At 41.5% G+C, this 12,770-nt stretch overlaps 1 protein-coding gene across 1 annotated transcript in view; it reads right to left on the minus strand.

The window, feature by feature from the left end:
* Window positions 1–12,770, minus strand: part of LOC127449952 (cAMP-specific 3',5'-cyclic phosphodiesterase 4C-like) — a 76,651-nt gene that overhangs the window by 44,480 nt on the left and 19,401 nt on the right. The window lies entirely within an intron of this gene.

The following is a 12,770-nucleotide window of genomic DNA, read 5'->3' on the forward strand; positions in this document are numbered from 1 at the left end:
GGTGTCCCACCTAAAATGCATATTATAGCACTTACTCCCCATCTGCCGCTACAAAAGTGCTCTGGCAGCTTATTTTGAATGTTCTTACAGCGCAAAAAGAAAAGGAATTTGATTATGTTCCATTAATACCCTGGGTTTAAAAGGCTTTGAAGTTTCAGTCAAGAAGCTGATTGGATTAATTCAAACTTGCTGTATGTGAGGGACAGAATGAAGGATTTACAGGCTCACTCCATCCACTTATTGACACCCTTATTGATTTACTACCAATAAGCACAATACCTGACCCCTAGAGATTCTGATCTACAAGCTCTCAGTGCAGAGGGCTGCACTCCATCAGGGGAGCGGAGTGAATTCTTTAAGTGGGAAGAGCAATTAAAAAAAAAAAAAGCCCTTCATTCTCTCCCTTTCAGTTAATGATTAATGCCTCCCCCGACCCCCAACCACCACTGCTCTCATGTTCCCAGCACAGCAGCCTGAATGGAGAGTGACAGTTATTTCCTGCCTCCACTTTCTCCTCTGCCAAGCGCAGATGCTTGTTGCTTCTGCACACCAACGCCTCCAATGACCACCTCCCCCCTTTCCTCTGAAAGCAGTGTGCCTCAGCCGGGCATTTAGCACCTGGTTGATTGGTGCGCGTGGGGAGGGGGCCAAAGGAAAGGGGAGATGTGTGTAGGGCACTCATAAAATCAGTGGCGACTGTATAAGATGCTGTCACATCGCTGGCTCTTTAATCAGCAGCTGATGTTGTGTGATAGAGCTTTTATTGTGGTGCTCTGTCCCTTTGGCAGTGCATTACAGTGAACTGTGTGCCACATCAGTCCCCGCACTGACTCACAGAGATATTTAAGGAAGCTTGCGGAACACTCTATTCCAGAGTCATGGTGAAACCTGCACAGCTCCTGACATTTTCCCCGACAAGCTCCGGCCTGCCTGCCTCACTTTGTTGCAATGCCTCTCCCCTGGTGACAGGTGAGTGACCCTGGCTGGTAAGCATCACACTGTTAGGCCCTGCTGGTAGAAGCTGGAACTGCACCTTCTAAGTTTCCCCTTTGATGGACATTCAAAAATAACCGTCTCTTGTGATGAAATTAAAAACTTTCCAAGCAACATATAAAGCACAAGTATTTGCGTGTGACAGATTGCATAGCATTTTTGCTATCTGCTGCCATTGTCGAGTGACCAGTCATGACACATGGTGCTGGAACTAAGCCTGCTGACCTTCAGATTGTGTATTTCTAGGGATTCCTGCGTTACCATAGAGATGAATGGAGATGCTAATGTATAGCTCTCTCCAGAAGTCGTGATTGCTTAAGACATGGGAAGCACAGCTTTGGCGAATTTAAAGGTGCTGTAAGCAATGTTAGCCATCTGGAACTTCTGTCGGGCTTAGCCACCATTTTTGAGATGGCCCCTCTTTCCAAAACTCCACTCTCCAAAGATACCGTTGAGATTGTCACCGAGCAGAAGAGCAGCAGTGCGTCTTCTCACAGTTGTCAAAAACAAAATTAGCAAGATAGTGCCATCATCGGACAACGGTTATGAATTTGTATGTGGCGTTAAACCAGAATGATCTTCTTCCACTACTACTACAGCAAAATGATTGACAGGCAGAAAGCAAATCAAAGTCTTCTGATTGGCTTATCAAAGAATTTGACAGTGGCCCGTGGCCACATTTTTGTTCTGCTGTTTACACAGTCTAGTGTTGTCACAGAGAGCAGTGAGATATCTCAGGACACTTATTTCACTGATATCTCAATATGATCACAAGGGAGGTCGGCATGTTGTTTCCGATAGTTCTGGTACACTAGAATCGGCGATGTTATGCCGACTCACGGACCACCATCATGTCCTCACAGACATGTCTGCATCAGCTCCATCTCAATTGCTTTCCCCTTTGGCACACCCGGAAGCGTGTCACATCTTGATCCGCGTCACGTCAGCGGGTTAGACCGCAGATCAAAGTCCGTTGTGACCAGGGAGTAATCGCGATCACATAATAAGTGACGGCCGCACTGCGGACGTTGCATTTTCACATCTAACATGACATTTTTCATACACTAATGGTTAAGGTTAGGTATAGGTTTGGGTTGGGTTATAGACTTTATAAAACAGGCATTCCTCATATGTGCCTCTACAGCAGAAAACAACTCGCTTCGCGGACATTACACCCGGAAAATGGAGCTCACACGTGACCATACGCCCAACAACACTTACCACTTTGGCAACAGGGGGCAGTGTTCCAAATTTTGGTAAGTATACGCAGATTTAGCTAAAGAAAAATGTACCTACTCTTTCCGATCTCACTGTGAGATCAGTCTGGATATCTTTCAGGGAGTAGGAACATTCTGCATACCATTCCATTAAAAAAAATGTAATATATTTTATTAGAACCTTTAATATATGTACAAATAATGTGCATAAATTCCATTACTTTTTGTGCATTTAAATATTTTAATGGATAAAAGTGTAAAATATCACACATTGTTATCGTGCTGTTCATTCAACTAATGCAGTCTGCTTTTTTCTACATAAATATGTGCAGAGAAGACCGAGGACGCATAGCCCATAGAGTCTGCGGCAGATACCACAGACTCAAACACAGTGGTAAATATTTATATTATTTGGATGAGAGGCTCTAAACACACCGTTTTGGGTCCTGAAGGAATCTTTATCTGATTGCCAATTGCAACACTGGGCTTTCGATCGATGCATTTTTGTCTTTGCAACAAACGGACAGTAACTGAAATGGTGATATGCGTTGTTGACAGCCAATGAAATGTAAAATCACTGTTGTTGAGTGCAGAGAGTTCGGTGCCAGCAGCTCAGAGATACACATGCAGTTATTTGCAATTTGACATAACACATTTATTTCAACTGTCATAATCAGATATTTTGCTACAAAAACTGTTTTGAACTTTATTTCTGTTAAGAAATGTCAATGTTTGAGTAGTAGATTGAGCAGCTTTTGGGAGCAATATTGCAGACACAAACACAATAGTCTGGGCTGCTCCACTTTTGAAAAGCACCAGCTGTCACTGCTCTCCAGGTATATTAAAACTCCTTGGAGTAACCTGTTCCCAAAGGGCAGGTGAGTAAGACAGCTAAAGCTGGAAAGACGCCGACTGTGATCTTCGCTGGAGGCTTTGCCCTGTGTCAGAGTCCCACACAAGCATCCAGGCAGGGTTCAGTTAAGGCTGAAAGAGGCAGGCTGGCCACGCCATGCTTCCTGGAGTGAAGTCAGCTTGCCGGACACTGTGCTCCAGTCAGATAAGAGAGCTGGGGATTACAGCAGATTATCTGACATACAGGATCAGAAGCACCCCATTGAAAGTGTCCCAACAGAGAGAGCTCTGCCATTACAGACAAGCCAGGCATCTGCCCTCAGGAAAAGGTTTTAAAGCCCTGATACCATTGATTCATCTGTACAGTCATTTCTGTGAGAGCCATTGAGAAGATTGCTTTTACTATCTATATTATGGCTTGATGCATTTCCAAATTCCATATAAGCCTCGGCTTGCGCAGAGAGAGACACTTCTGTGTTACGCAATGTCAGAGTCCTGTACAGACATGATAGGCTGCCACTCACAAAGTCATTTTACTACAGCCCTGCTAACTGTCTTTTTCCACTTCACCGCATCAGTCATTTGTGCTGTTATTTGGCTTTCACTCAGGATTTCTCTACCTGCATCTGAATTTGCACACTTCCCTGCTACATATTATGCAAAAAGCAGTATGTTAAATGAGTAGGATGTCTACTTGTGTGATGTAATGAATCTGCTGAGATTCAGAAGTGTGCAACCAGTGGACACTTTGTAGTCCTATAAGGCCAAGGAAGGTGATGATTGAGCCACATTTGAAATAAAAATGGCAGAGAACTGTGAGCTAGATGGCTCTTTTCAAGTGTAAGTGCTATAGGTACCAAAAAAGTTGTTCCTCTTGGTTAAACCGTACCTGTTTGACAACACTCAAGTAAGTACATTTTTGTGTTTTTTTTTTTTACTATATTATAGGTCAGAAAAAAACACTGGTCAAAGACACTGCCAATATGGCAGATGTATTATCCGGGAATGTATTTATACTACACACGTGCATACCAACAGAATGTACTTCACCAATGGTTGAGTAATAACTTCTTTATCGAATTTAGTAGTAAGAAATTATGGGAATTTGAACACAGCATCTATTTTCATGCAAATCCACTCGGAATACCTATCATTTCATGTTAGCCAAATAATTTCAATACACTCCTAACTCACAAGAATATACCATGTATACCTCTGATACCCAGAAAATCTTTCAAAAGCCATGCTTAAAATAACATCCTCATTTTGAATAATATGATAATGTCATAAGCGCAGTAAAATGTGTTGTCTGGCTCCTTGCAGTGATGTTCTCAATTCCATCCTGCAATATCACTAAGCTGTGACCTCAAGACACCAAAATTCACCCAGTAAACCACATTGCCCTCCTGCAGTTCCACAATATCCAGCATTGAGCAACATTACTCAGTGGTGTTGGTGCTGCCCAAGCCAAGCAGCCAACAGCCTGCCAGCTCCCCGCTCAAATACTCAAATCTGACTAATTCCTTCTGAGTACAGCCATCGACATCCCAAAGACTATTCTCTCCTCCTCTCTATTTTCGCTCCTCTCACATTCCCTAGAGCCACTCAGCTCGCTAACCTTTTATATGGAAATCGTCCCTGTGCATCTTGGGGCCATGCGGAGTAATGGGAAACTATTAAAAATCTGGTTTGCAGACATCTTTTAACAAGCTTTAGTGAGCTGAAATGTCAGGGGGGAGCCCCGAACAAGTGTTTGTTTTAATGAGGGTTGCTTGCGATCAGCATTTGTCTGCTTTCAACACGCAGCACAGTGTCTTTGTGCAGAGATTGGAGGCGCACTTCCATCGTCTCTGGTTTTAGAAGCAGGACACTTTAGTGCTTCATAGACTGAATAGATGGATGGACTGGGAGGAAAGTACTCTTAAGGAACCCTGCTGAAAAGACCAGCTGATCTATGCTGGTCTTGCTGGAGGACTAGCATTGCCATGTTGGTGTGAACAGTAGCTGTTGAAGCTGGTTGACCAGTAGTTTTCCTGGTGATGCTGTTTAACCAAGGGAATCTTGCTGGTTAAGCTAGTCAAACAGCCTTGTTGGAACACCAGCACCTCAGCATCCCATGTTGTGACCAGCATTCAAAACACAATATATGCTGGTGGCCAGCTATGCAGTTTTTTTTAATTTTTTTATTTTTTATCCAGCAGTGAAGGCAGACACAGGACCACTTTCAATTGGATTTGTGTTTTATTTCAGAGTCCAGACACTATTATGTTCTGAAAATACGATGACCTGAGCTCTGCTTACATATTACGCCTACAAAAATAAACCCTAAGGTATGCTGTGATGCTCTGTTTCAATTAATTATGACGTATTGATTTGTTAATAGCACCAATCGAACATAATTTCCTGGTGTAATGACCAAGGCAAAGAAGCTACTGAGGGAAGGAATTTCATAATCAAGAGAGCAGTGAACAGTTGGCTCTCTAACAAAGGCACTTCAGAGACCCCATTAGCCTCATCCCAACTGAACTGGGAACACAATTAACACACTGATCCATGTCAAGAGCCAATCAAGGATATTGATACCTGGCTCAGATCCAGTAAAAGCACATAGCGTGTGTGTTTAGACAGCACACAGAATCTGATGCTGCATACACCAAATCTGTAATGTACAAACCAGCTTCCCGAGCAGCACCCCAGCCCTGATCTCCTAGTGCTGCCCACACACAGAGGGGTATTTTTAGCGTATCACCCTGTCTCTGGGATGGAAAGCAAAACTCCCCCTCTGCAGGCTGGGGCTGCTGGGGCTCTGTTATTTTAATCCAGACTGGAGAGAAAGAGAGATACAGAAAAGAGGGAGGGAGTGAGTCATCAAGAGCTACCTTTATGTCACTGTAGAGTTGTCTTCTCCACCAGCATCATCTCTCCATCACTTTCTGCATCATTCTGTCACATTTCAAACACTCTATCTATACATCTATCCATCCGTCTGTCCATTCCATCCATCCATCCATCCATCCATCCGTCTATCTATCTATCTATCTATCTATCTATCTATCTATCTATCTATCTCTTATCTGTCAGTCCATCCATCCATCTATCTATCTATCTATCTATCTATCTATCTATCTATCTATCTATCTCTTATCTGTCAGTCCATCCATCCATCTGCCCATCCATCTATCTATCTATCTATCTATCTATCTATCTAGCTCTCATCTGTCAGTCCATCCATCCATCCGTCCATCCATCTATCTATCTATCTATCTATCTGTCTCTTATCTGTCAGTCCATCCATCCATCCATCCATCCGTCCATCTATCTATCTATCTATCTATCTATCTCTTATCTGTCAGTCCATCCATCCATCCAACCATAATTAATTTTTTTATTCACTCCTTCGATTCAAGGTCTAAATCTGAAGTTCTTCTCTCCCTTCTTTGTGCCAGGCAATTTATTAATGAGATTGTATCTAATATGGCAACCTTCACAATTGATTTGTCATGCAAAATGTATAAGACACACTGATATGGTACCAGAGTATGAAAAACATATTGTGAATGCTGGCTGGTTAGGCTAATAAAGGAAAATGAAATTATGAGTTTAATTGTAGAAAACAGGATAAGAATGTTAGCAACATTTTCATTTAGGAGATTTGTTTTATTGTTCACTGATGCATTTTAAAAATCAATATCCAGGTTACAGTTGGCTGACCTCGCAGAACGGCCCTGAAATATGGACAACTGGCTTTGAAATGCCAACAGTCGAAAGCAGCAAAATATTTGAACTGAAGTCTAGGAGGGTATTTTCACTTCTACATAGGTATTACACCTATATTTCTATGGATCAATTAAGCTATTCTGAGAGTACAATAATTATGCTCTAGTTAAAAAAGACAAAAACAGTTATTAGTGGAAGTGGGGAGAAATGTATTCCATGGAGCATTTTGTGTCTAAACTGCATGAACTGTATACACCCTGAGGCTACAGGCTGCTCACATTGTGTTGTTTTTGGAGTCTAAAAAGGCACATTTTCAAGTTAGACTTCATGGAGAAAGTGTCAAGACTATTTTTTTCATAATGCAGAGACGTCCATCTATCTGTGAATAAGCAGTGTCAATCCAGCAGTGAAGCCCCTCCGAAATCAATTTTATCTGAATGTTTGCAGCCTTGACCTCTATCAGGAAATAGGCACCAGCCATGGTTGACACCAGCTTTCTTTTACAAGAAAGAGCAGCTCAGACTCTTGCTCAGAGACGTTATGGTCTCTTATCAAATTCCACTGGCTTTTATTTATAGTGTTTTCATACACATTCATAGTTCATGTGATTTTATTGTGGTTGACGTTGGGCTAGTTTAAGGCAATGGGCTGCATCATGGTGCGAAATAGCTTTATGTGAGAGTTTGTCATTTTATCTTCAATGAAATACAGTATGTGACTAGATTATTTTTGACAGTTGGTTGAAGGGCTGGTACTGCTGAAGGATCCATCTAGACTTTTGCAGTAAAAATGGGCTATTCATAGAGAGCATCTTTGTTTCTGCTACTGCATTTGTCTTTTCTGGCTCTCTCTCTCTCTCTCTCTCTCTCTCTCTCTCTCTGTCTGTCTGTTTGTCTCTGTCTCTCTCTCTCTCTCACAAACACTCTCACTTGCTCACAAACAAAATAATTCTCTTTCAACACCTTACCTCTTCTCATGTGTATCTCTTAACACTCTATCTTTCACAATTTATCATGTCATTCCTCAGTACACAAAGGGTAAATCTGCTGTCTGCCTCTCCCTGTACATATCTGATCACTCTTCTGATGGATGGGCTTCAATCAATGCTGAGCCAAGCGATACATAGACATAATGTTTCAACTGATATTTATAATTGGGATTGGGTGTAAGACATAGGAACTGACTGCCTTCCAGAAGTAGTTATTGGCTGTGGATTGACTGGACACAGGGGAAAGCGCTGCTATTAATGTAGAGATTAAGAAAGGGCAGCAAACAGAGCTGGGCAGTATAACTGTATATAATGTGTAATGGCAGAAACATGTCAACCAGTAAATATTTTCTATACTGTTTATACTTTAATATGTTTGTGTGGCTATTAAAGGGCAAGACTGTTTAAGTAATGAGTATCAAGATGTGGAAGAGCTTGTTATTAAAGGTATATTTTGAGTTCCTTACATGTTAAGCTCAATCAACAGCATTTGTGGCATAATGTTGATTGCCACAAAAATATATTTCAAATTTAAAAAAATAAAAAATAAATAAATAAATAAATAAATCTGAGCTACAGTGAGGCACTTACAATGGATTATTATAAATATTCACCATTTTAAAAGTATAGCCACAAGACATGCATTTTTACATGATTTTAGTGAGATAAAATTACTTACTACCCTCTTCTGTGTAAAGTTATGTACAATTTTACAACATGGTTGCCATGATGACATAATGCTTTAAACCCTAAAACCTAACCTAAACCTAAATTGACCATAAAAACAATTTAAGCAATTTTACAGCTTAAATAATACACAAGTTTTAACAGAAGAATGAATGTACTGTAAGTACTTTTATGAAATAATAAGCTTCACATTTCTGCCTTTAAACCCTCCAAAATTTGGCCCTATTCACTTCTATTATAAGTGAAAATTTTTCTTATTCTTATTTTTTCTATATTTTATGTGGTTATCGTCATAATGCCACAAATGCTGTTGATTGAGCTTAGTTTGTATTTAACCTGGAATATTCCTTCAAGGAGGGTTGCTACAGTCCGATTCACGTTGTTTCTAATTGTTTATAGTTACAGTGTGCAACTTGCCACATTAATAAAGAATTCAACTGATGTGCGATCACGTGTGTATGTACATTATATTGACTATTTTACAACAACTTTAAATGTGGCTCATCCAATCAGAAATTAGAGTCATAACTAACCGTTCTATAATATTACAGTAGCAGTATTGTTTTGAGTCTTTTGTTTTTAACTTGTGTTGCATCATGTGAATCTGTTTTTGCACTGATGTTTGCACTGATTTGTAATGAGCAATCTTATCTTTTGTATTGCGGCTATCAATTCCAAATAAAAAAAGCAAATCATAATATTATCACCGTTATCGTGATATAAAATTACACTTTCAGTTTACTGTTCAGCCGTAGCAGCGAAGAGTTAAAAAGGCCTAGACAGCATAGACAGAGACAAACAGAGACAGAGAAACAGAACCCCTGATGAGCAGTAGTTGTATTTGAAGAGAGTTAGCTCTTGGTGGCTTTTAGGCCGTATGGCAGAGAGTATGTATGAGCTGCCGACCAGCAGTATGGCCAAACAGACTGGTCTCCCACTCTGTCCCCAAACACATGCAAATAGTCACTGGCACTCTCACATACAGGCACATACTCAAAAACACATACGCTTACGTGTACTCTCAGCACCAGAATTCATCGCACTCATGTCATGAGAGGAATCTGCAAATTAGCGAGCTATCTAACTTCAGAAAACAACATGGGACACACCCAGAGTGACAAGCTGATGGCAGATATTACTGTAACACACTGGTTGCTGAAGCATTTTTATGACACCCTGGTGTTAAGTGCATTGCTCTGATAATGGGCATATCACAAGGAAGGGATTCCACACCCTAAGGGAAGGTGTTGTGTGATAACAGGCACAATCAAATGCCTTATCAAGTCCATTAACATTGACACTTTGGCCCGTTTAAACCTGGAATAAGATTTATTTTGGATTTTGAGGGGAAGGTCTCTGATTTCATGATTGCATACATCACTTACAACGTGAGCGTGTTACTGCATGAGGATTAAGCACAATAAACTATCATTTCTGGAATACAAGTATTTTTTATTTATTTTTTTCATTTATTTATTTTTTGGCCATCTGAAAAGTCCTGTGACTTATAGTCCAAAGCGACTTATTTATATAATTTATACATAATTGACGTCAGTCAGTCAAACACACTGCACACCAAAACACATGCTTACACACAAACAGATGAAAACATCAGTTATAGAGATGGTAGTAGCATTTTTTAGTAGCCTATTCAGAGTTTTGTCTAAACAAATTATTTCATGCAACCGGTTTAAATATTCTGTCTGCCATAACATTATTGTTCTAACAAACAGGATTACCGGTACAGACCAGTGTCAGTGAACCGGACAATTTGTGCATGGGTAAATAATGAATAGAATGCAACATATTGTTTCACTCAAAAACTAAAATGTGTTTATTTGTGGCCCCATTTCCACCTCGTATTAAGATGCGTCTCGGGTGATCCGATCATATGTGGTCAGGTGAGACACATCGCTGTTTACACCTGGTCATTTAAATGCATCTCCTGTGACCACTTGTTATCAGATTTGGAGGGGAGGAACTCTGTTTCATGACAGTTTCAAAAGTTTGGAATAATGTACAGATTTTGCTGTTTCGGAAGGAAATTGGTACTTTAATTCACCAAAGTATAGTCAGGACATTACTGATGTAAAAAACAGCACCATCACTACTGGAAAAAAGTCATTTTTGATCAAATCTAGACATTTCCAGCAGCCATTAATCCAACACCTTATCCTTGAGTAATCATGCTAAATTGCTAATTTGGTACTAGAAAATCACTTGCCATTATATCAGACACAGTTAAAATCTATTTGTTTCGTTAAATGAAGCTTAACATTGTCTTTGTGTTTGTTTTTGGTTGCCACAGTATGCAAGAGACTGGCATGTCTTGAGGTCAATATTAGGTCAAAAATGGCAAAAAAGAAATAGCTTTCTCTAGAAACTCATCAGCCAATCATTGTTTTGAGGAATGAAGGCTGTACAATGCTTGAAACTGCCAAAAAACTGAAGATTTCATACAAAGGTGTACACTACAGTCTTCAAAGACAAAGGACAACTGACTCTAACAAGGACAGAAAGAGATGTGGAAAGCCAGATGTACAACCAAACAAGAGGATAAGTACATCAGAGTCTCTAGTTTGAGAAATAGACACCTCACATGTCCTCAGCTGACAGCTTCATTGAATTCTACCCACTCAACACCAGTTTCATGTACAACAGTAAAGAGAAGACTCAGGGGTGCAGGACTTATGGGAAGAATTGCAATGAAAAAGCCACTTTTGAAACAGAAAAACAAAAAGAAAAGGTTAGAGTGGGCAAAGAAACACAGACATTGGACAACAGATAATTGGAAAAGCGTGTTATGGATCTTAACCCCATTGAGCTTTTGTGGGATCAGCTAGACTGTAAGGTATGTGAGAAGTGCCTGACAAGACAGCCACATCTATGGCAAGTGCTACAGGAAGTGTGGGGTGAAATGTCACCTGAGTATCTGGACAAACTGACAGCTAGAATGCCAAGGATCTGCAAAGCTGTCATTGATGCACATGGAGGATTTTTTGATGAGAACTCTATGAAGTAGTTTAAGAAGTTCTGAAAAAAAAAATCCCCAAATTATAATAGTACTTTTTCACATTATTAATGTCCTGAATATACACTGTGATCAGTAAAATGCCACTTTTGTGAATAAAAGTACCAATTTCTTTCCATAAAAGCAAAATCTGTATATTATTCCAAACTTTTGGCCGCCAGTGTACATCAGTCACTATGTCAGTGTGTTACTGCATGATAATAAACTGCAACAAAGTCAGAAAAGACAAAAAAAGTGCGAAAAAAAATGGCACGCTATTTCTCCCTGATGCAGCTGAAATTTAATCTATGCACAAAATCAACATTTTGAGAATTGTCCGATATTTTAGTGGATTACCTGTATTAATCTGAGCTGCAGATGTTTGTGCTTCTCATAAATAGTGGCGCCTGCAGCTGTACGACCGTCCAGCGCCTGTAGGTTTACGTCTCTGGCGACTAAGGCCTACGGTGCTGCTGGACAGGCCGCCTCCGCCCTGCACGCCATGGCTGTCCTGCAGGTGCACCAAGCCAAGGCGCTAAGAGAACTGCACGAGGGTAGTTCTGACCCGGGACTGATGCATGAGCTGCCCTCGGTGACTGATCTCGCCCTCCGGGCAATGAAGGTCACGGCGCGGACTCTCGGGCAGGCGATGTCCACCCTGGTGGTCCAGGTGTTTTATGGCAAGCACGATGCTGTGGAAGCGGGCCCCCCGCCCCTGCGCACCCAGCTGCGGCACAACACACCCGCCCGGGCGGTTCTACAGCCCCTACTTCATCGTATCAAGGAAAGGCGGTGGGTTGCGGCCAATCCTGGACCTGCGAGTTCTGAACCGGGCCTTGTAGAGACTCCCGTTCAAGATGCTGATGCGGAAACGCAGTTTAGCGAGCGTCCGGCATCAGGATTGGTTCACAGCGGTAGACCTGAAGGATGCGTACTTCAACGTCTTGGTTTCTTCTCGGCACAGGCCCTCCCCTTTGGTTGGTCCATGTCGCCTCGTGTCTTCACGGAAGTCACAGAGGCAGCCCTTGCCCCACTAAGGGAAGTGGGCGTCCGCATCCTCAACTGTCTCGATGACTGGCTGGCTCTAGCTCACTCTCGAGACTTGTTGTGTGTGCACAGGGACATGGTGCTCAGGCACTTCAGCTGGTTGGTGCTTCGGGTCAACTGTGGAAAGAGCAGCTCTCCCCAGTACAGAGCATCTCTTTTCTCGGGTTGGAGTTAGACTCAGTCTCTATGATGGCGCGCCTCACGAGCGAGTGCACACAGTCAGTGCTGAACTGCCTGAAGTTGTTCAGGCGGTCCCACT

Source organism: Myxocyprinus asiaticus, chromosome 13 (genome assembly GCF_019703515.2).
Source record: "Myxocyprinus asiaticus isolate MX2 ecotype Aquarium Trade chromosome 13, UBuf_Myxa_2, whole genome shotgun sequence".
NCBI classification, from domain to species: Eukaryota; Metazoa; Chordata; class Actinopteri; order Cypriniformes; family Catostomidae; genus Myxocyprinus; species Myxocyprinus asiaticus.